The sequence below is a fragment of the Cervus elaphus genome, chromosome 5 (assembly GCF_910594005.1).
Source record: "Cervus elaphus chromosome 5, mCerEla1.1, whole genome shotgun sequence".
NCBI classification, from domain to species: domain Eukaryota; kingdom Metazoa; phylum Chordata; class Mammalia; order Artiodactyla; family Cervidae; genus Cervus; species Cervus elaphus.
In genome coordinates this window covers 81436011-81443979 of record NC_057819.1, presented here as the reverse complement: position 1 = coordinate 81443979, position 7969 = coordinate 81436011, and positions in this window count along the sequence as shown.

The following is a 7969-nucleotide window of genomic DNA, read 5'->3' as shown; positions in this document are numbered from 1 at the left end:
AGTGAAGCAGGTGGGGGTGTGTCCCCCTCTGAGAATTCCCATTAATATGGCAGCTGGTCTCCTACAGGATGTCTCCAACGGGCTCATCACTTCTCCATCTATGAGCAATTAAACTGCACCAGGACGCCCTGTATCTTTATATCACCCCCTATGACTTGGGGGGGAGGGGGTGGATACAAAGAGCTCACATTGTGGTTAATTGGCAAAGTGATCACCTCTCTCCAGAGGCCAAAAGTCCAGTGCATTTCCCCTCCTCTCCCTTTGCCAAGGCCAGAAAACAACTGGCTTTGTCCCTGCCGCGCACCCCTGGAATTAAATGTCATTTGCAAAGGCCATAATTGCTTGAAGAGACAGTCGCTTCTTTTTGTCTTTCTCAGACTCTGATCCTTTTAACCCGGCCCACTCCCTCTCCCGCTTCCCCGCCCTGCAGACTTTTGTTTCCTGAGTCCCATCCCAGGGCCTGTCAGATTACATTTTTTATTGCATCTAGACAAAAAGCCATCTGGAGCTCCTGGTCTCCACTGTCAGTGGGCCTCGGTTCCCAGGCTCTCCTGCCAGGGCCCCCCCACCCACCGCCTCCGATTAAGAGTCACCCCCCGCTGGCTCTCTCTCTTTATTTTTCACCCCCTGCCTCCACCCCCTCCTCAGCCCCAGTGCCTGAGTCCCTGGGCTCCGCTACCTTGTCTTGGCCGGAACAATGTGGGCTGTCAGCTTGCATTAAGCATGCAGGGGAAGCGCCACAATTTCAGTAGGCTAAAAGCTTCCAGAGTCTTCATTTGCTTCTCCCAGCCGGGAGTTTCTCCCCTCATCGCTAATATACTTATTTTAGGCCTCAGCTATTCCTCTTCTTTCTTCTTGGCCCCAAACCTAAATAGCACATTAGGGAAGAGCCTTTGTAAGGACAGTAAGCCAAGGACCCAGCATGGAATCTCACCTCTCCTGGCTTCCAGCAGCCTAGCAGGGGGGCAGAACTGAACTGCGCCTGCTGGGGGCAGGGGGTGGGGTGAGAAGAAAGACTGGCCACAGCCCCACCCCAGGCCGGGCCCCAGGAATGACATCCGCATTCTAGGACCTGCCTGCTGATCGCACAGGGCTAGAACCCAGACCCGGGTGACTTGCAGCATCCCAGTGTGCGGAGAAGGGCCCCAAGTGGGTTGCAGAGGCCTCTGCTTATGAGAGAGTCTGCAGGCAGAAGGAAGGGTTTGCCCTCAGGTGGGATGGGTTGCAGGCATGCCTGCCAGGATGCGCCTGTTGGAGACTTGAAGGAATCAGATGTGTCTGGGGAGGCCGTGAGGCTGGCAGGTAAGAGCTGGGTGTCACGCTCTCATATCTGGGCTCTGTGCCATGGAAGCCATGAGGCCCTGGGCACCAGGCGTAACTTCTCAATGTTCTCAGCTCTGATGATGATCATTACCATTTAATACCTCGTGGGGCTGATGCAAAGACTGGGTAAGGTGCTGGTGAGAGCTTTCAGCATCGTGCTTAGCTCATAGTGAATGCTCAGCCCGCACTGGCTGTCCTCAGTCTTAGAAGGGTAGGTACTGTGTGATCCCTTTCATGTGACATTCTTGAAAAAGCGAAGCTAGAGCAATGGAAAGCAGATCACTGGTTGCCAGGGGTAGGTTTGGGCAAGTGTGTATCTACAGAGGGGCAAGGCCACACGGTTTTTGGCTGATGGAATTGGTGTGTCTCCCGACTGCAGTGGCGGCTACACAGATCTACACATATGTCAAAATTCATCCAGTTAAACACAGAAATGTCAATGTCATTGCATGTTAATTTTGAAAAATAAGAAAAATAAAAAGTGATTAATGACATTGTCCAAAATAAATAAGTAAATAAAATAAATACATAAAATTAACTACTTGAAAAAAGAAAAAGCAAGCAAACAAAATCCCCACTGGCTGACCTGATTAGTTCAGGCTTCAGACTCCAGGCCCGTCCTCTCTCAATTCCTACTTGGTGGCAGAATCTATCATCTTTGCACTCCTTGGGTAAATGGTCCCTTGTGGGCCCTCTTCCCCAGAGCAAGAAGAATGGGCCCGAGGTATGTCCCCTTGGGATGTCCTCCAAGGCCCAGCCCCTCATGCCTGGCGGGCTGCTTAGGGAGGTGCCTCAGCCCCTGCCCAGCTGCAGATTGCTTCCTAATGGTGGAAGGTTTCAGAAAGCTCAATAAATCAGAAACAGCATGCCTGGACAGACTCCCAGCCAGATCTCCAACTTCGGATCCCAGGTCAGCTCCGAGCAGGGTGGACACTCTTGTTTAAACACGAGTGTTTAAGCCTTTGGATCAGAAGCTGGGACAGAAGTGCAAACCGTGAATGTGTTCACTGTTCTCTCTGCTTGTTGGACATGAACCTGAACGTGGCTGTGAGCTGATTCATCCAGCACTTACAAGGGTTTGCACACGAGCGGCTCAGGGAGGGGCTGTCCTCAGGGGGTGGGGAATGGGGTTACCTAAGCAGACGGCTTCTGAAGGGAAGAGTGAATGCAAGGGAGCGCACAGCTCCCAGCGCTTGTGTATTCTGTTTAACTCTCACCAGGTGCCACGAAGTTGGTTTTTCGCACTCACAAATAACTGGAGGTTCAGAGGGTTATAGAAACCAGCTCACAGTCTTAGAGGAGTGACGCTCTGTCCCCAGATCTCTGTCTCTCACTCCTAATATGGGTTCCATGCCACCCTGGCACCTCTGGCAGCCTTTAATTAATCACCTAATAAAGGCAGGCATGATACCTGTCAAGTCCTGTCAACAGTTAACACGTTCAAGTGTTCAATTTTCACAAATGAGCAACCGGCCTGACCATATCGCTTAGCATCTTTCCCAAAATACCAAAGTTATTTTGAGACTCACCCTCTCACTCATAATCACAAACTGCCCTGGGGAACAAACCTTTTCAGAAGCAAAGCTGGTTGCGAAGTTGCAGCCGGCAAATAGGGCCTCAGTTGTCTCCCAGCCTCTCTGTGATGAGCGCAGGCCAGGGCTGCTCTAAGTGTGGACCACGCTGATGTTGGTGAAGGATCCCGGGGTTTGAAGGCTTGGATGGCTTGGCTTTACACCCGTTCATAGGAGAAACTTTTGTTTCCAACGAGGCCGCAGTGGAAAAACAAAGTGGTTGGCCCAGGCCTAGGCAGGCGGGAAAACGGAGCTGTGCCTATGGGAATGCGTGGCTTTTCCCACAGCCCCCCTGCAGGAAATAAATTCTTCTCCATCTGTGCACCTCAGTTTTTTGTTTTTGTTTTTTTTCTATAATGAAAAACTAGAATGGTTCCTAAGGTTCCTTCTAGATTCAATGTCTTGTAATGTTGTGTCTCAGGGCTAGGCACCTTTGAGCAGAAAATAAAATATGATGGCATATAACAATGACATGTTTTTGAACACTTGCCAAGTTGTATGCTTCTTTTAATCTTCACGACAGTATCCTGAGGCAGATACAGTTAGCATTCTTTTCTTTTTACTTCGTTTTTTTGTTTGTTTTCTTTTATTGAAGTATAGTTAATTTACAATGTTGTGTTAGTTTTGTGTCTAGCAAATGATTCATTTATGCACATATGTATTCTTTTTCAGTTTCTTTTTCCTCATAGGTTATTATAAGATGTTGAGTATAGTTCCCTGTGCTATACAGTAGGTCCTTGTTATCTACTCTATGTATAGTAGTGTGTATATGTTAATCTGTTAATCCCCAGGTCCTAATTTATCCCTTTCCCCTCCCCCTCTCCTTCCCCTCGCACCCCCCACCTCCCATCACTATCCCCTTTGGTTTACACAAGCTCATTTTCTATATCTGTGAGTCTCTTTCTGTTTTGTAAATAAGTTCATTTGTATTTTTTTCTTTTTGGGCTGCACCTTGAGGCTTATGGAATCTCAGTTCCCCAACCGGGGATGGAACCTGAGTTACAGCAGTAAAGGTACAGAATCCTAACCACTAGACCATCAGGCGATTCCCTCTATCATTCTTTCAGATTCCACAAATCAGTGATATCATAGGGTATTTATCTTTCTCTGTCTGACTGACTTAATTTGGTAATCTCCAGTTCCATCCACTTTGCTGCAAACGGCATGGTTTCATTCTCTATGGCTCACATTCCATTGTGTGTGTATGTGTGTATATGTGCATATGTGTGTGTATATGTGTGTGTATGTGTGTACGTGTATGTGCGTGTACGTGTGTGTATGTGTATATGTATATGTGTGTGTGCGTGCATGTATGTGTGTGTATATGTGTGTGCGTGTATGTGTGTGTATATGTGTGTGTTTGTATATGTGTATACGTGTGTGTACGTGTGTGTATGTGTATACGTGTGTGTGCATATGTGTGCGTCTGTGTATGTGTGTATGTGTGTGTGTTTGTGTGTGTATACGTGTGTGTATATGTGTGTGCGCGTGTATGTGTGTGTATGTGTGTGCGTGCATGTGTGTATATGTGTGTGCATGTGTGTATGTGTGTATGTATGCATGTGTGCGTGTATGTGTGCGTATGTGTGTATGTGTGTGTTTATATATGTGTATACGTGTGTACATGTGTGTATGTGTGCGCATGTATGCATGTGTGTGTACACACACGTGTGTATGTGCATGTGTGTGCATGTGTATACGTGTGTGCATATGTGTGCGTGTGTGTATATGCATGTGAGTGTATATGTGTGTATGTGTGTACGTGTGTATATGTGTGTGTATGTGTGTGTGCACGCGCGCGCGCGTGTGTGTGTGTGTGTGTGTGTGTGTAACCACTTTTTGTCCACTCGTCTGTCAGTGGACATTTAGGTTGCTTCCATGTCTTGACTGTTGCAAACAGTGCTGCTATGAACATTGGGTGCATGCATAATTTTGAATTAAGAGTTTTCTCCAGATATATCCCCAGGAGTAGGATTGTAGGATCACATGGCAACTCTATTTTTAGCTTTTTAAGAAACCTGCACACTGTTCTCCACAGTGGCTGCACCCGTTTGCATTCCCACCAACAGGGTAGGAGGGTTCCTTTTCCTCCACCCTTTCTTCAACATTTATTAATATTATTTGTAGACTTTTAAATGATAGTTATTCTGACTGGTGTGAGGTGCTACCTCATTGTAGTTTTACTTTGTATTTCTTTAATAATTAGTGATAGTGAACATATTTTTCATGTGTCTATTGGCCAGCTGTATGTCTTCTTTGGAAAAATGTCCATTTGGGCCTCCAGCCATGTGCCATTCTTAGTGTTGAGCATGAAGACACTGACACCCAGAGAAGCCGAGTGACTTGCCCACTGTCAAAAGTGACTAGATGGCAGAAGCAGGATCTGAACCATCTAGTTTGGCTCCCAAGCTCCTGTTTTTTCACTGTGGTCAAGTAGATAATACATCCACATGGCTCACAGCCTTCCCTGGCCCCACACTTCTTTAGTACCCATGCAGAATTCCTCAGAGCTGTTTATTTTTTTCAGGTAAAAAAACTAAATGATGTGGTATCAAGGGGCAAAACAGTGGTCACTTGGGGGCTTGTCTCATTTAGTCCCCTCTCTGAGTTCAAGGTGAGGTTGTGAAATCTAGGTTCTCTTCTTAATTCCAATCACTTGTACTGACCTTGAGTGAATGTACCTTCAAATTCAAATCTGGAGCGGGGAGCACTGGTCTGGAAGTCCGAAGAACTCCAGCTCTGCATTTAACCAGCGGTGTGACGTTGGCAGGTACCAGCCTCCCTGGGCCTGAAATCAGTCCCTATTTGCACTCAGGCAAGTAGATTCGACCAGTGTCACAAATCCCAGGCGTGGGGCCCAAACTGGACCTACTGAGAGGTTTTTGTTTAGTATGTGCACTGATTTTCTATTTGAATAAATCGCCAACACTTAAAATAGGGAGCATTCAGGCAAAAACCCAGGTCTCCAGAATCACATGAAAAACTGGAAGATCTGATCGATTTGGACTTCCCTTCCTATAGAGCAATGTGACCAAGGGTTGGGGCCTTGATGCCCTTGGGCAAGCTTGTGCCCCCCACGAGGGCTTACATTCAGCTCACTTCCCTGGTTCACATTTTTTCTTGGCCCCTCCGTGTGGGTTCCATGTCACCAAAGCCCCCATCCATCTGACCTGATGCAAGTGTTTCATCGCTCACCTGTTGGCCACATTTGGAAGGGCTGGAAGGCACCCCCTTGCATTATGACTCCCTACAGCGCCCACTGTGGGCGGGCTCTGCAGCTGCGAGTGGCTGAGTCGGACTGGAGTCGTGAGAAGAGGGGAGCTGGGTGGTCTGTGTTGCTGTGCCTGGGTGTTTTGTCTCGTGTTGTTGCTTCTGCTGCTGCTGGTAGGCAGAAAGTTGGGAGACAGCTTGCAAGATATTCTTTTGCAGCACCAGTTCTCAACCTTGACCCTCCTATGAAAGATGACAGAAGGCTCGGGGATGGATGGACTCTGGTGTGGATTTCCAGAATTCCTTTTGGACACATCTCTGCCTGTTCCTTTTGACACAGTCCTTGCTTTTCAGAGATTAATTGTTGTCAAATGCAACTTGTTTTCTAATCCTTTCGGCCTCCATTTTAAACCTTCTGCTTTATTTTACCTTTTCTGATAAAGTCGCTGAGATTCGGTCTTTCTTTTCTCTTACGGATTTGCCAATGATTGTCTGCTTTGACAAATTGGATTCTTAAAGCCGATTCTTTAAAGAAAAGGATGTCGTGTGACAAGACAAGAAACAGCTCATCCTCAAATAGGGAGGATAAATAAAAAAATAAAAGCAACCCCATTCTCTGGCTTCCCAGTGACTCAAAGGGTGTCTCAGCTGTCACTGATAATCTAATCTTTCTATGATAGGTGAGGAAGAGGACAATGGTGACCCAGCCAGGCTGTGAGTGTGATAGGCCTCTGATTAATAGCACTGTCCAATACCTCCCCAGCCCCCAGGAAGGTGATTAATGACATTTGACGTGAACTCTGACCTCCCCCGGCGAGAACAGGGGGAGAAGACCGGGCTGCTCAGACAGGAGGGGGGTCCTGCCAAGCCTGGTTGATTCCTGGAGGCTTTGACTCTGAGAGGGAGTATGGGGTGCTGAGGGTGGCCTGGACACCCTTGCTCCCTGTTCCTGGGCTCTGGCAGGCACCCTAGCCTAGCAGATTTCACACTGATCAACTCTCCCGTGGCCCAGACTTTTCACTGCCCCTATAACACTGTGTCTCACAAGCAACTCCCCACGAAGCCTTGGCTGACCTCCACTGACCTGTCATCCCTAACCCGTGAGGTCATTTTGACCCGTTCCTGACCCAGGTGCCATGAATCAAACCAAGGAGGATTTTTGTTTTTAATTTCTATTCTATTTTTAAAAAAGAATACTTATTTTTAAATTTTATTTATTTGACTGCTCTGGGTTCTAGTTGCCACATGCAAATTCTTAGCTGTAGCATGTGGGATCTAGTTCCCAAGCCAGGGACTGAACCCAGGACCCTTGCATTGGGAGCTCAGAGTCTTAGCCACTGGACCACCAGGGACATCCCAAGAGGTTTTGAAGCAGGACCTGGGAGCCTTCCTGGGAGTAGGGGAGGCTTTCTATTCCACCTTCTATGCCCATGATGGGCGCAGAGTGGCTTAGAGCTGCCGGGCTGACAGTGAGAAAGTCAAGTGTTCTCTAACTGGCGGGGAGCAGCTGAGATGCCCCACGACAGAAGCCCGAAGGACAGGGGTGCCGTGGGAGGGTGCCCCCCTGGCCCTCAGGGCCTGGGAGGGGATGTCCCGCTTGGCTCTGATGGCCTGACCGTGGCAGTTGGTGGGGTCTTCTCTGCTTAGCTCTCCAGGCTCACTTTCCGGGTCTCCTCCCCTTGACAGCATGGCCATAGGAGAGCCTGGAATGTTTCCTTCTGCCTGTTGGCCTCTTCTGGCTTCACTGCTACCCCGGCTACCGAGTCCTTAGCAGCAACCCCACGTCGTGGTCCTACCAAGGAAGACCATTTGGTGCCTAGGTCTCGGTGGTATTAATGACCAAACAGCCAAGAGACTGTTGAGGG